At 40.7% G+C, this 15,058-nt stretch overlaps 1 protein-coding gene across 1 annotated transcript in view; it reads left to right on the plus strand.

Annotated features, from left to right (window-relative positions):
- The first annotated feature begins 802 nt into the window (after positions 1–802).
- Positions 803–15,058, plus strand: part of nckap5l (NCK-associated protein 5-like) — a 48,254-nt gene continuing 33,998 nt past the window's right edge. Inside the window, exon 1 of the mRNA XM_061058162.1 lies at positions 803–957. The gene's annotated coding sequence lies outside the window, so the exon portion shown is untranslated. The remainder of the gene's footprint in view (positions 958–15,058) is intronic.

The raw sequence follows: 15,058 nt of genomic DNA on the forward strand, positions 1-15,058 counted from the left end.
GCAAAGCACAACATTGAGGGCAGTTCTTGAGAGCTCTAATCAGTATAGAAACCATCTTATAAGTCGTCGTTATCAAACAAAAACCATCGTCACTACCATCATCATCATCAATAATATGGAGACCATCATCATTAAGTTAGTAGGTATTCATGAAAGAGCTGGGTCTTTAGCTTTTTCTTAAAGGTGCAGAGGGACTCTGCAGATCACATGGAGTTCCTCCGGTTGAAAAGGGGCTAAAGTTGCTCCAAAAAGTCCCTGGACCTTTGGAAAGTACTTTCCCCTGAGCATGGTCCTTTTTCGGGGTAAATTATTTACTCCATAGCTCAATTTAGACCCTGATTCCTTTGGTCGAAATGCACCTATAGTTCATCGAAAAGGACCCCAGGGGGAAAAGTTCCTCCCTTGTCTGTGGGGAAAGTTCCTGCGGTGGAAACGCAGCTTTACTCCATACATTTACTTTCAGCTGCTCTGTTTGTCTTAAGTGTATATTTTATTTTACTTCTGGGTGAAATAGTTCTCATTCAGTTGGTCCAAAACTTTTCACCACTTTCATCCACAAATAAACTATTTTATGCAACTTTTGTTCAACTCTTTTTTTTTTTTTTTTAAACCAAAACCAGATTGTGAACAGATTTATGATCACTGCAGTATTTACGGAACAGAAAGACCACTATATAGAGGAACCCTTTTTTTTAAGTATATGGTGAAGTTATGTTTGGCAGCATGGGGACAAGCCCTCTGTAAGAAAAAAAAAATGGGGCGGGTAATGCAATTTCATGCAATGACATCACTTTTCCTCAAACCCAAAACAGTAAAAACGCCGAGGCAGAGAAAGAAAGCGTCTGCAGGCAGAGAGAGGACGACACCGCTGCAACAATGAGCACAAGATCAGATGTTTGAAACCACATCTCTTCTCTTTATTAACCATGCTACGTCGACAGTTTCCATCCAAATGAGGTGAGCTGTTTTTTTCTCTAAATGCCGTTTCATGCTAGCTTGGTCGAGATATTTGCTGGGAAACATACCGACACTGGGTTTTTTTTTTTTTTTAGGGCTTCATTGATTTAACATCCCCCGGTGAAGTGAAGCTCCGGCTGGGTGTGAAGCTAAACATGTAGCTCGCTTTGTTTTTTTTGTTTTTTTTGCATTTTAATAACATTTATCGGCGACGTGTTGTCTAATGTTTGCGGTGCAAGGGCGTAACAGCTTCTTTACCGGAGCCGGAGGGGACACATTTAGGGTTTTTTTTTTTTTTTTTTTTTGAGGGCCTGTCCCAAGAAAAAAAAAAAAAAAAAGATTCTGCGCCTAAGTGCGTCTTTTCCTCTTTGTTTCACTCTGTTTCATGTGAGCTCTAATGTCGCAGTTTGAGGCTTGAAACCTGAAAAGAGGAAGTGTCATCCCAGTCCCGCAAGAGCTGCTTACTTGCGGTGCATTCACGGTCTCCTTAACACTTCTGCAGAGAGAGAGAGAGATAATTAATTAATGATGTGAATAACTGAGCATTCATTAGTATCTGTGAAAAGCTCAACCTGGCTGTGTCTGCAGACTGATAATACTCTGAACAGCAGCAGGATTAAAGGACTGCTCGTTGAATGAATGAAGGTGTGAATGTGTCTGCTGGTCTCTGCTGCAGTGAGGAGGAAAATACTCAAAAGACCTTTTACTTAAAAGTACTTCTACCATACTGCACTACTACTCCATTACAAATATAATGCACTGAAGAAGAAGCGTCAAAATATACTCAAAGTGACAAAAGTGTGAGTAGTAACCATGAAAAACAAAAGGTTCATTTATTAATCAAATATATACGGAAGAGGATTAGGGCCAGACATGTTGAATAAATAATGAGAGGGGGAAGATTTTTAATCATTATACACTTTGAGGAAAGCCTGATAATGTTAAGAATAAAACGTTTTTTTGAACAAACAGGACAAAGAAACATTCACACGACAGCAGGGACTTAAATGAGCAAATCACATTTATTTAAAAACAATCCAAAAAAGACGTCAAAATATTTTGCAAGACCGTATCAAACATGGACGTATCTATATGACAGATTTCAGACATTTAACATGGAACAGGGAATATACAACTTAGGCAAGACTGTAAAATACAACACCCAGAGAGCATTGGGTATTTGGAATACAATTTTTAAGAATAAAGTCAAAAATTCACAAAATTGTATTTCTTCTTAATTCTCAACATTTTCAACTTTTTTCTTGACATTTGATTTTATTCCAGAAGTGTCGACTTTATTCTCGAAATTCGTCTTTTTTTCTTGAAATCTTAATTCGACTTTATTCTCGACATTACGCCTTTTTTTTCTTTATATTTTGTCTTTCTCTACATTGTGACCTTTCCAAAGTGCATAATGAGTGCATCATTATTTGTGTCTACTGTCTAATCCTAATCCTCTTCCCTGTATATAATAAACTGTTGTAGTATATTTATTAATGTGACTTAAAGTGCAGATTGCTCTTCTTATTGAGCAGCTTGTGAAGTTAGAGTCTATTTAACTTCCTGTTTGGTAGCTCATGGGAATCAAATGATATCACAAACATATCACCGAATCACCAGAGCGCCCATGATGCGATATCATCCCGATACTCGAGTCACAATACGATATTATTGCGATTTTAAACATTTTGCGATTTAACTTTTTCTTATGTTCCCAAAATGAAACTAAAACTGTTTTGTCAAATAAGAAATCATTCTCATTGTCTTCATCTCACTTCAGTCTTTTTATTTCTACACGGTGGAAGTCGAGTCCGCAGACTGACGACACTGTGATAAAAGTTAAACCCCGTTAAAGGCTGCACGCTCCACACAATCTGAACTTCTAGTATTTCAGTCTAATCAAACTTCACTGAACACAAACATGTACAGACGACTGAACAATCGCAGTAATCTCGAACGCCTTCAGCGATTTTAAAAAAAGCACATTTGCTATAAATATGATGAGAATATGGAGGCTTGGCGGCCATGAGACTGGCCCTGTAGAGGAACGTGTTTGGAGCGGAGTTGGCAGTCACTGGATGTGTTTGGATCAAACTTAAACAATGCAGCTTTTTATATGATGTGATATCCTGCACATGAACAGAACGACGCTCCGGTCACGAGGAGGGGGATTGTTGCTTGTTTGTTTTCACATTGTGAAGGCTTTTATAGGCAAATAAAAACATGTGCCAGTAATCGTCATAAGTGGTTGGCCTGTTTGGAGATTAAACAGGATCTAAAAAGTTTAAAGATAAAGGCTGTGTAGAAATTACAGAGTCGTTTCATCGGGGGGGGGGGGGGGGACATCCACGCTTAATGACCTGTGTCTGTTGGTTTGAGGCCAGATATACGCTCATGCTGTTTTTATTGTCTCATCGTTTTTCTGAGTAGAGCTCAAACTTCAGGTCGGAGGAAACGAGGATGGAAGGAGGGTTGTTTGAAGCATTTTGAAATTGTTGGCTCACAGAGATGGCAAGTGTTCAGGCTGTAAAATATTTAAGTTTCACTGACGATGTCCTATGAAACGCTCGATGAATGTTTTAGTGTTTGCAGGCTGCGTTTTCCTTTAGTTTTGCTTTTTGAAATGAAATGACGTATCCCTTTTGTTTTATTTCCAAACTGTCCGTTGATGTAATGTCGCACCTTGTTGTTTTTGGCAAATTGTGGACGAACACACTATGTCATGTTAGTAATCCTTGAAGACTTAACCCCCCCATCTATCAAAAGAGTGACTTCATGATGGGAAACAGTTTGTCTCTGGGAACATTTTTGAGGACGTTCACAAAAAAAACTCCCCCAGAGACGCGTTTAAAAAAAGAGACGTTCAACGACACAGCTTCGCTCTTCTTCAACATTTAAAGGCACAAAATTAATATTTAAACCAGAAGCATCAATATCCATGCAGCAGATCTAAAAATAAACATTCATCCCACACCAGCTTCTCCATCGTTAAAGCCTACATTACCCATGGTGCAACACTTCAGTGGTGTTTAGCTTGTAGCGCCTGATGTAGCATCGAGCAGGAAACAGAGGTCACTTAAGATCACTTCTTTCTACATCGTCATTAACAGATTTTTAAAAAAAGAAGTCTGTTTGGGGCGCCAGTGGCATATAGTTGTAGCAGCAGCGGCCGTGGGTTCGAATCTTGCCTCGGCCCCTTTGCTGATCCACAGAGGCCATTGGTCACCTCGGTCCAGATAGATGTGAGACGTCTTAAACTGGTTCTCTCCAAAGATTGGAAACAGACTTAAATGTCTAAAGTACAAAGTAGAAAAAAAATCCTTATTGCTCCATTAAAAAATGCAAGAATTAAATTAACGTTTCCATCACCTTTTGAAATATTTACAACCTTTAAACATCCAAATATTTTTCATTTAAAAGTTCAACGTGTGGAAACAGAAATTATCCGAAGCCCCTTTCACATGGAAAATTTCCCTAAAATTTCCGGGGTGACCGCCAATGGTCTAATCTTTTACTCCGAATGTGGGGATTGACAGGTGGGGATATGAACCCCGGGCTGCACGTTTCGAGGACTGCAGCATCTGTACACTGGGGTGTGCGACCTAACCACTTGGCCACCAGCGCCCCCCCCTCAGAAGTCCAGTCTCTGTGTTAGTTCACATGAGGCTTCAAGTTTCCTCGTTACACCGGTGTTAAGTCTCATTTTGGACCCAGACTGACTAAATTTGTCATGAAACTAAAACAGTCCCAGACGTCCACTTGAGGAAACGATATGTTTTTGAGAAAGCAAGCAGAAGTGAAGAAATGCAGCAGTGTAAATGTCGTTTTTAACCCTTTCATTGGGTGGAGTGATTGTTCTGTTTTCAAGGCTACACACACAAGAGGGCATTCAGATGAAATGTGCGTTAATGTGCCACATTGTGAACAATCTTTAGTCTGGAACACGATGACCCTCTGGTGTTGTGAAGATGTTATCCTGGAGGAGTGAGCTCAGAGCTGCAGATAAATGTGGTTCCACTCTCATTTACGTCCTTTGAGCTCCTCTGAAGTTTTTTTGTGAGAGCTCTGTCCCGGTGAAACTTTTCAGGCTGTGCTGCGTTACATCATGAAGAGCAAAGCCAGTGACTTGGATTTGGAGTGTAATGGGCAGTGTAAGTGCTCGCTCTCTGTTTCGCATGTTAATTGTTCGCAGATGTTCTGCACGCCTTTGTGTCCAGCAGCGTGTTTGAGCCGGCAGACGGTGTTCAGACTTTATTACAGAGAGGAAACGTGGCGTGGAGTAAGTGTTTAATTTGGCTGCTGGTTCCGTTAACTGGTTTCGGTTATTGAACTATTTACTGGGCGTCTCGGTCCACCGCAAGACATCGCACTGCTGAATGGGAGAAAGTTTAAAAAAAAACCTCTTGATTCATGGACAGAAAAGTTATTCAAATCTTCTTGACAACTGATCAAAGCGCCTCTCTGCAGACAACCCCGATGACAAACAAGCTGAGCCAGAGAGGAAATGAAAGCAGGAAGCAGCATCACAGGCAAATTCTTTCTTCTGCTCTGTCGGTGCAGGAAACAGATTTTCCCTCCAACCTGTTTCACATTCTGACAATAATGAAAAAAACAAAAACTTTATTCAACAGGGAAAAAAACAACAACTACTTTGAGTAGTAATAATCTACAAGTTCAGGTTTGTAGGTAAACTTCTTTGTTTCTTTAAAAGAAAACAGAAACAATAAGTTGATTATTCAAATATTTGATCAATGAAAGGGAAGTTTCAGATGTTTTTTCTCCTTTTTAGTACCTAACTGATGACTCCTTTAGTTATAAATGGCTTCATTCATAGATTTTATTAAAATGAGGAGAAGTTTGTATCTGATCCACTTTTATAGTCCTCTTTGGGAATTTGTCTTGGACTCAAAGTGCTGCCTCTGCAGGTAGCTGAATGCTAATGCTCCTACGAGATACCGTCCCTCCGCTGGTGTACACCTGGGCGATAGAGCAGGGTGAACAGGTTTATTAACCGGAGCTATTACAGCCCCAGCTAGTGGCGGGGGTCTGCGTTACAGCTTAGACACAACATGTTACTGGTATTGTGAGCCAACACCAATAAATATATGAATCACTTAAAACAACTAATTTACTGCTACCAACAAGCGAGGGTGACGATGTTGAATCGAGCACATCTCTAGTCGGTTGTAAAAATGTTCTCTCAAAATACTGTTTTCACTTTAAGATGTAAAGAAGATGCGTTCAGTTTTATCTGCATGAAAACAAGTTGCAGTTGACAAAGTAAATCTTGTGATATATATAAAATGCTGAAGATTTGTCAAAGCTGCAAAGCAGGAAATGACAGCATCATCGGCATAGAAGTGTAAAAACAGACATCAGGATGTTTTGTCCCCATGGGCTGTTAATGTAAACAGTTGGTAATAAGAGACCCTGAACCAAACCGAATATGGGTTTGTCCAAAAATTAAAGATATTCAGTTTAATATAATGAGAATTGGAAAGGACGGAAATCTCCTATTTTGACCTGAAAACCTTTCATGATAAGTCAATAACAAACGTATATAACTGCTGTTTATCCACTGTTGTTGCTGCCCAGCTGTTTGTTTGATATAAGTTTTAACATCACCGGTTTTTGTGTTTGGACTTTTTGGTGAAAACATCTGAGGGGGGCGTTGATGGCCTAGTGGGTGGTTAGTGCGCTCGCCCCATGGACAGAGGCTAAATGCCTCCAAACGGGTGGCCCGGGTTTGAATCCGGCCTTTGGCTCCTTTCCCACATGTCATTCCCCCACCTCTCTCTTCTGATTTCTGACTATCCACAAAAAAGCCCCAAAAAAGCCTTTAAAAATACATCTAGGGATGTCAAAATAAACTCTTTCTTCTTCTTCTCTCTGTATTTCCTGATTCTTCTTGTCCAGCTAGAAGTCCACATTCCCCAAATATTCTGTTTAAACTGATATAAAACTGCAAACTCTCACATTGAAAATGTTGGTAATGCAGCATTTTTCCTCGTGCGTGTCTGAAATATGGCTGAAACAATGAGTTGATTATCTCTGTGTCTGTGTCTGCTGTGACTCTGACTCAGGCATCTCGAGGCAGAATGTGAGTTTTAAAGAGCTGAAGGACCTTGCAGAGTCTCAAGGTCAGACTCTGTGAGATATCACTCTGTTAGGTGGCAGTTCACCAGTTTTTACAGCAACAGGGCAATCATTCAGTCAGTTTGAAGTCTTGTGGGGGGGGGGGGGTAGACGGGTCAGAGCCTCCTGCAGTCCTGATATCTCCCCAGCATCCCCCCCCCCCCATTCCTTCTGCATAAATGACTATGCTTTGAAGATAAACTAGGCCAGGGCCGGGACCCCTACTTATCAGCTATCAGCTCAGGCCTTTATCGCCCCCTCCCCCCCCGTCTGATGCATGCAGGTACTGTAGTTACCATGGTTATACTCCAAAGGCACTTCTGCAGCCGGCATTAGCATCCCAAAATATTCATCAATTACCCCATAGAGTCAGAGAGATACACAACAGAGCTCACAGCAGGAGGCAGAGCTGACTGATCGTCATCACCACCACGACTGTTTACACACACACACACACACACACACACACACACACACACACACACACACACACACACACACACACACACACACACACACACACACGATGCAGATATTTAGATCAAAGGAATGATCTAGTTTGACTGCGATGTCTCTTTGGAGCTCTGACACTTCAACTTGAGCCTTCTTTGTGTTATTTTTTTGTAAAAGTTTTTTTGCAAAAAATATCGGCAGAAAAAGTCAAAAAGAGAAACTGAAAATGCAAAGACAAGTGACAAATTTCTTGTATTTTGACAAGTATGTAGCATGTAAACTAATTAGCATTCATAGCCTAAGCTGATTTGAAATGCCCGTCCCTAAATGGGCTTTTTAAATATCAAAAACTTGACAGCAAATACAAAGTGAATATGTTTATTATGAAGCAGAATTCAAGCAGTTTAAAAAAAGAACAACAATCAGGTCTGTCACTTCTATAATCATTCCAGTTCAAGCTTCTCATTGGGACAGTTTCATCCTTTTTTTGGGTTTTTATCTCTTGTTTGATTAACAAAGCAATGTAAAGAGGGCGCTGGCTGTCTAGCGGTTAGTTCAGGCGTTCGTGTATAGACTCTGTTATCCTTGAAGACATCCACCGTCAGCCCTTATACCCCAATTCATCCTCCACTCCTCTCATCCCTGTTTCACACTCTATCCAGCATCCTGTCCTCTCAATAAGGGCTTAAAAAGACCCAAAAGTAACAAATATTGAGTCGCTCTTTGTGTTTTCCTTGGAAGTAGCCGTCCAAATAAAATGCAATAGCTAAAAAAACCAAACAATTTAAAGTGGAAAAATTATGCTTTCATTAGTTGATGCCCAGAACATCCATCACAACCATTTTCAACCATTCCTTATGCAGAAATCACTTTAACTTCAGCCTTATTGCCAAGAAAATGAGTGTGCACGATGCAGTTGTGTCACCTGAAACAAATGCTTTCTTCTTCTTTTGATATTTTAATGGCGGTTAGCTGCTCTCAGATGTGCTACAGTACAGCCGCTGTCTGACAGAGGTACAACCAGGTACCGCTAAAGAAAAGATAAAAGTCTCATGAAAGCTTCGATTTAAAAAACAAACAAACAAGTGAATTACTGAACTATTTGAATATTGGAAAATCATAACCCATCCCTAATCCACAACTCCAAGGACAGTCAGTTTTCTGACACAGAGAAGTAAAGACAACATAAATATTCACAATTAATAAGTTTGAATGAAATAATTTGTTTTTGAAATCACTCAAAAAAATGAATCAGTTGATAGTTGACGACTAACCAATAACTTATTGCAGCTTTATGTATTTAAGTCAAAGAGATCTCTCAGCTCCAGCTTCTCAGTTAAACATCTCAAATCCTGAATCTTGTGTTTTCCATCTTCACATCGACTGTTCTTCACCGGCTGTGTCAGACATGGCCTCTGAAATATGCATGATAGAGAATATGCTGGAGGACTCTCAATAATATGAGGGGAAAGAGAAGCTCACACGGCGAGCGTAGAGGACTCACTCTCAGTCCACCCCACAGAGGAATCTGTGCTCATACAAACATTGAAGTTGGCAAAACACTGCTTTAGCTGCTGCAGCTGTAACAAACATTCAATTCATCAGTGCGGCCAAAGAAAATATGGCTTGGAATGTAGCTTTAATCAATTCAAGCAAACCGGGTCCCCACAACGTCCTGTTTGGCCGTGAAAAGGATTAGGACGCGATCTATAGGCTCGTCTTGAGTTATGGACCGTGATAACTCCGACTTAGACGGAGTAGATGAAGAATAACAGCGACAGTGGGAGGTTTTGTCTTCATTCACGCTGTCCTGCATCAACACTCCTTTGTACACCGCTGCAGTTTATTTTCATTTGTCTTAAAATAAAGATGTTATTCAGGAGCCTCACACACCCCCTCCCTCCTGCCGCTCAGCCTCTAAACCCCCCCCCACTCCCACAAGGTGCTTAGTGAGTTTCTGTGTTTCTCATGAGCTTCCTGTTTCCAAACCTCTCCAATCGGAGCGACCTACAGGCCTCTGAAACAACATCTTCCCATGGAGGTCGTGTTTGTCAGCGGGTGATGGAGGGCAGATTGTTTGGAGGTTTTTAAAAAACGAGGCTCTCCATATATAAACCTCCACATATTATCTTTATTTCTGTACCATGAATAGGTCTTTCCTCTTGGCTCGACCTCGGGAAGAGGATGTGGATGATGAGTTTTGAGTCCTGGTTGAGTTTTAAGTTGCGGCTGGCGGCCAGATGTGGAGACACTCGCCAATCGTCAAATCACTCACGCTGCTCCGATGCCTTCTCTTTTTGTCTGCTGTCATTGTTCTCCAAACGCCTCGAGCCTTTGAAGGAAATGGTTTCATGAAAAATAAGTTTTCCAAGATCTGTTTCTTTTTCCCTTTGTTTAGTATTCATAACAAAACCCATTTTTTTTAATGTCATTATATTAATCTGTTTCATTCTTGTTCTCTTTGGATGACCCATGGTGTAGTCGCTCTTTTAGGGATATGCTTCTTTAACACAGTATTTACAACGTTAATAACTAGCTTCCATTGAACTATTATTAAGACGCTACTGATCCTATTAGTTTGAAATCTTCAGGGTCGGGAATGTGGGGGACAAAAACATAATTTCTTGGACTTTCCATGCCTTTTATTGAGAGGACACAGTGGGTAGAGTTAGTGGGTATGACATGCCGTAAACGACCCAGCATGGGAGTCGTTGGCCTCAGCTTTAAGGGCTTTAACCTCCGTATATGGGACCTGCAATGTAACCACTGTGCTAAACCAACGGCCCAAAAAGAGAGTTTTAAACACACATACAAAATGACAGAATAATTTATTTGGTGCTATCAGTTCTTTCCAGTCACAACAAGGCCTTTCTTGAGTCGTCACGGCCCTATCAAGTAAACAGAAGTAAAGAAAACGAACATCAGCCTTTAGTCGCAGTATTTAACTCAACATGTACAAAGATCGACTTGTTGTCTGTGCAGTTTATATTCTACATTTCATACTGCATACATGAATTTAGGCTACCAGATAAACTGTACAGAGAACTTGGGATGAAAGCCTACTTTGACATCTTGCATTTTAGCTTGCAGGAGCTAGCATGATGATGGGAATGTTTGAATTTCATGATGGAATGATCTGTCCCATCACTTCCAGAAAGTATGGATGAGCTCTTACGGGATCATGAAGGTGCATAGTGCTCTTTCTGTTCTGGTAAGGTTAGGATGGTAATAAGTCCTCTACAGTTTTTCATTGTTTGAAGACATATTGTTGCAGCCACGTCTCATGTGAAACATTTACATAAAATCTCTCTCTGCATGCTAACATTTTCTAATTAACACTCGGCACAGATTCAGCTGAGGCATGCTGGGATTTCAATCGTGTTAGTCATAAACCAAAGTATTGGACTACATTTAAACCATACGATTGTGCCTAATGTCACCAGAGTGGATTAAATTCCTCCATGGTGGAACATGAATGGCTGTACCAATTTTCATGTCCGTCCTTCCAACCCAACCCCCCTGAAAAAGTCAACCTCTTGGTGGCCCTTGGGGTCTTGGTATGTTTGTGTGCCGTCGATCTGATTGGTTAGCGGTTGTCATGTTGGGCTCTTTCAATCAATCAATCAATCAATTTTTATTTGTATAGCGTCAACTCATAACAAGTGTTATCTCGAGACACTTTACATAAAGCAGGTAAAAGACCTTACTCATTGTTATGTTACAAAGATCCGGTCTATCCATCATGAGCACTTTAGCAAAGCAGCAAAAGTTACAGTGGTAAGAAAAAACTGTCTTATTAAAAGGCAGAAATCTTCGGCCGGATCCCCGGCTCATGACAAAACAGTCTTCACAGGCCTAGACTGCGCCGGGCTTGGAAAGGGATAGGGGGAGAGATGGGATAAGATGCAGGAAGAGGGATAGGGAGCAAGGGGGTGGGGGGAGGCATCACAGGTTACCTTTCTGATGTATCCTGGTTATAAATGAGCCGGGGTCAAGTTACCAGAAAATCTGAGTTAATCCTGAAGCTGGATGTTTACCTGAATGGTCACCTTTTTGTTTTTGTACTCGTACTGCTGCAGCAGCTCGATAGGCCGGATTTACTTAACTCCATTTGACCTGGATTTACTCGTCTGGCCTCTCCAGCTTGTCTTGTTCAGTCTCCACATATTTTCCAGGCATGTTCGAGTTTGGCAGGTTGACTCGCTGTGGATCAGGTATTAAAGACGTTTGCTGACACACATGGAAAAGCAGCGAGGAGCCGGACACGGTAACAGTCTGGATGCAGAGCTCGTAGTCTGGTTGGCAGGGGACGCAACACTTTCTGGAGTATTTACAACGGGTATGAAACCTGCCTTTAAAGTGGCCACGACAAATGGTTTTCATTACTGGGCTTTTATGATTGCAGAAATGAACTTACTTTGAGTCCTTTCACTTCTGAGGAATGTATTAAGGTGGCTGCAGCTCTGGAATGAAGCTGTGATTAAATAAAAAAAGCGAAGTCACCTCTAAAGTTGTGCAAAGGGCTGCAACTTCTTTCACTCTTATGACAAGTTTGGCTTTAATGAACTGATAAATTGTTCCCTGTAGAGAAAAGCTAAAAGTGACCGTCAGCGCTTTCTAAAATCCCAAGCTGACATTTTTGACCAAAATGATTTAGTGGCTCTGGTGGATGGTTTGTTTTGTATAATCCTGTTTCCTTCATAATCCTTCATTCTTTGTGCTGAGCTAAAAGTCTTTCACCTTTTGCATCATCACATCACCTGATGAAGCCATGCCGGCGAAAAACATGTTGTTTATATGTGTAATTACAAAAAAGAAGAAGTAATTCAGCCATCTTGTGTGCGGTGACTCTTCTCATTTGCTGTTTCCTGCCATCACCTCCTGCACCATGATGTAAGGACTGACAGTGCTCGATCGTGACGTCGGCCCTGAAAGGGTCTTTGGGCAGACCATTTACCTCGCAGAGCTCTAACAGACTTTTTTTGTCTTACGGTCTAAATTCATCAGTGTTTTATTCAAAATCAGAGGAGGAAGAAACGGGTTAAATATCCATATTTGAGAAGCTGGATCCAGATATTCTCCTCACTTTTTTAAACTCTTTAAAGGCTTTATATGTGATTTTTTGATCCGGCAGATGTCGCCCTTGAGCACCAGCATGAAACCAAAACAACTCGCGCTGCATTGTTGTGTTAGCATGCTAATGCTAGCGATCTTTATTCTGCTCGTATCTTCACACTGCATGTAAATTTACCTGAAATGAGCGTGATCTAGAAACACAGTTAAGCAGTGAGTACAGTATGTTATTCTTCTTTTCTCTAGTCCCTCAATTAAACAACTTTTATACACGAGGGGAGGAGTCAGCCGGCCGTCCGGGCGATGTAAACAAAGTGAAGATAGGACTCTGAAAACTCTGAAAACATCACAGACAGTGGGACTCAGGTGTTACACCCATTGTAGACAGTCATGACTCACAGAGTTATTTTCAGAGGAGATACTTGATTTCTATTATATTTAAGTGTGAAAAATCACATAGAAAGACTTTAAGTCACTGAAGCAATTCATGAAATAGTTTTTTAATGACTTTCTCTCAGTGTCCCAGTGGTTTAAACTCGACACCTGGAGGTATTTTCTCCAGAGCAGCCCCTGATGATGTCTCACTGGCTCTGGCTCCTGACGTCTCACTGAAGCCGAAGCTTTATGCAAATGAACACAAGAAGCCTCCACCAACACCACCCCAGTTTTTATAGCTCCAGCTGAACCCACCCTGAACATCTCCTCAGGCCCCAGTGTCACATTTCTTAAAGGTGGATTAGTTCCTCGTCCGCACATGGAGCAGTGCACATTAAACTGTCCGCCCCTCAATGGGGGGGTTTGTACCCCACGAGCCTGATTTACAACTTTCATTCAGAAGATCCCTGACGGTTCCCTCGCTTCAGCCGCCATCTGACCTGGAAAACGGTAATGGTGGACCATCTGCTAACAGATCGCTGCTTTTTTGTACCTTAACTGCTGCTGCTTGAGACTATCGATTACTGCAGTGATCAGTTCATCTGCCGGCCGTTTCCCCAATTAACCCTTTAGTCTGTAAAATGTTGGACTGCAGTAAAAACGTCTCCAACGTGGTGAATTGTTCCTTAACCTGAAGGTATTCATTTTACAAAATATAAAACAAGAAAAAGTTGAATTAAAGCCGTGCACTTGAAGCTGAAAATATTCAATACACCACAATAGGTAACAATTAGGTAAAAAACAGATTTTCCCCTTTTAGTTGACGCATGAACCTTTTCAAATATGCATCAAAATGACACAAATATTACAGAAAATCTGCTACCAGCAATAGAATAGAATAACTTTATTGATCCCAAACTGGGAAATTGTGGCGTTACAGCAGCATGTTATCCAAACACTCAATATGAGCAAATAAACACAATATAATATTAAATACAAAGTAAATAAGCATTAAAAATATCAAAACTAAGAATGAGTATATATACATCCAGGATTTAACTAAGCATTACTTCTAGTCTTAAATATGAAAAGATTAAATACAACATTCTTTGCTGGCGGTAGATGTATATTTAGTTGTTTCTTTATTTTCTGCAGAAATGTTACATGTGCTGAATTTAAACTACAACCACCTGATAAATCAAACGAGTATTCCAGCGCCACAAAATGCTCGTTACAGCGTCCAGGGCCCAAACGTCTGCTGTAGATCACGCGTTCTCAAAGTTTTCACAGTGAGAATATTTGGCTCTCCAAGGACCGCCATTATCAAATCAAATCAAGTTTATTTGTGTAGCACATTTAAAAACAGCTTCACCTGACCAAAGTGCTTTACAGGCAAAGCGTAAAAGCAAGAAATAAAAATAAAAACATGAATCTATATATATGCACATACATATATAAACACATAATACACACACACAAATATATATATGTATTATATTATTAGATATTCTATTATTAAATAGATAGGGCTATTAATCTACATCTACAGTTTACACAGGAGGTCGTTTTATTCCTGATATTCATATTATTTATTATTGACTGCACACCACGCACTGCGGCCTGCGCTCACTCTCTGTGGCCACTCCAAAAAGAATCCAAACTCGAGTCATATATTTTCTGACTGTTTTGCGTCGTTTGTTGCTAGCGGGTGCTGAAGCGTCCCTGACACCGCTAACGTCGCCTCTTGCACTTGTGCTGCGTTCACTGTCGGTGACTTGTCTGAACATGCTCGACAAATCCGCCGCACTTTTCTTTCTAATATTTCCTGTTTGGAGCCACAAATGCAAAAAAAAAATGTTAAAATATATTAAGAAAATAAATATCCAGAGACTCCCAGAGTACCACATGAAGGGATCATGGTAGCACTAGTGAATGAATGCTGTTGATGATACTTTCCAGTGAATTGACTGATTAGTTTACGGATGAACTATTTGAGCTCTAATCTTGTTTGTTTGGATGTTGTTCTTTGTTTTTAGGGGGGTTGGAGGACTCCCTGCGTCCCCTT

This window comes from Labrus mixtus, chromosome 15 (assembly GCF_963584025.1).
Source record: "Labrus mixtus chromosome 15, fLabMix1.1, whole genome shotgun sequence".
In the NCBI taxonomy this organism is placed as follows: Eukaryota; Metazoa; Chordata; class Actinopteri; order Labriformes; family Labridae; genus Labrus; species Labrus mixtus.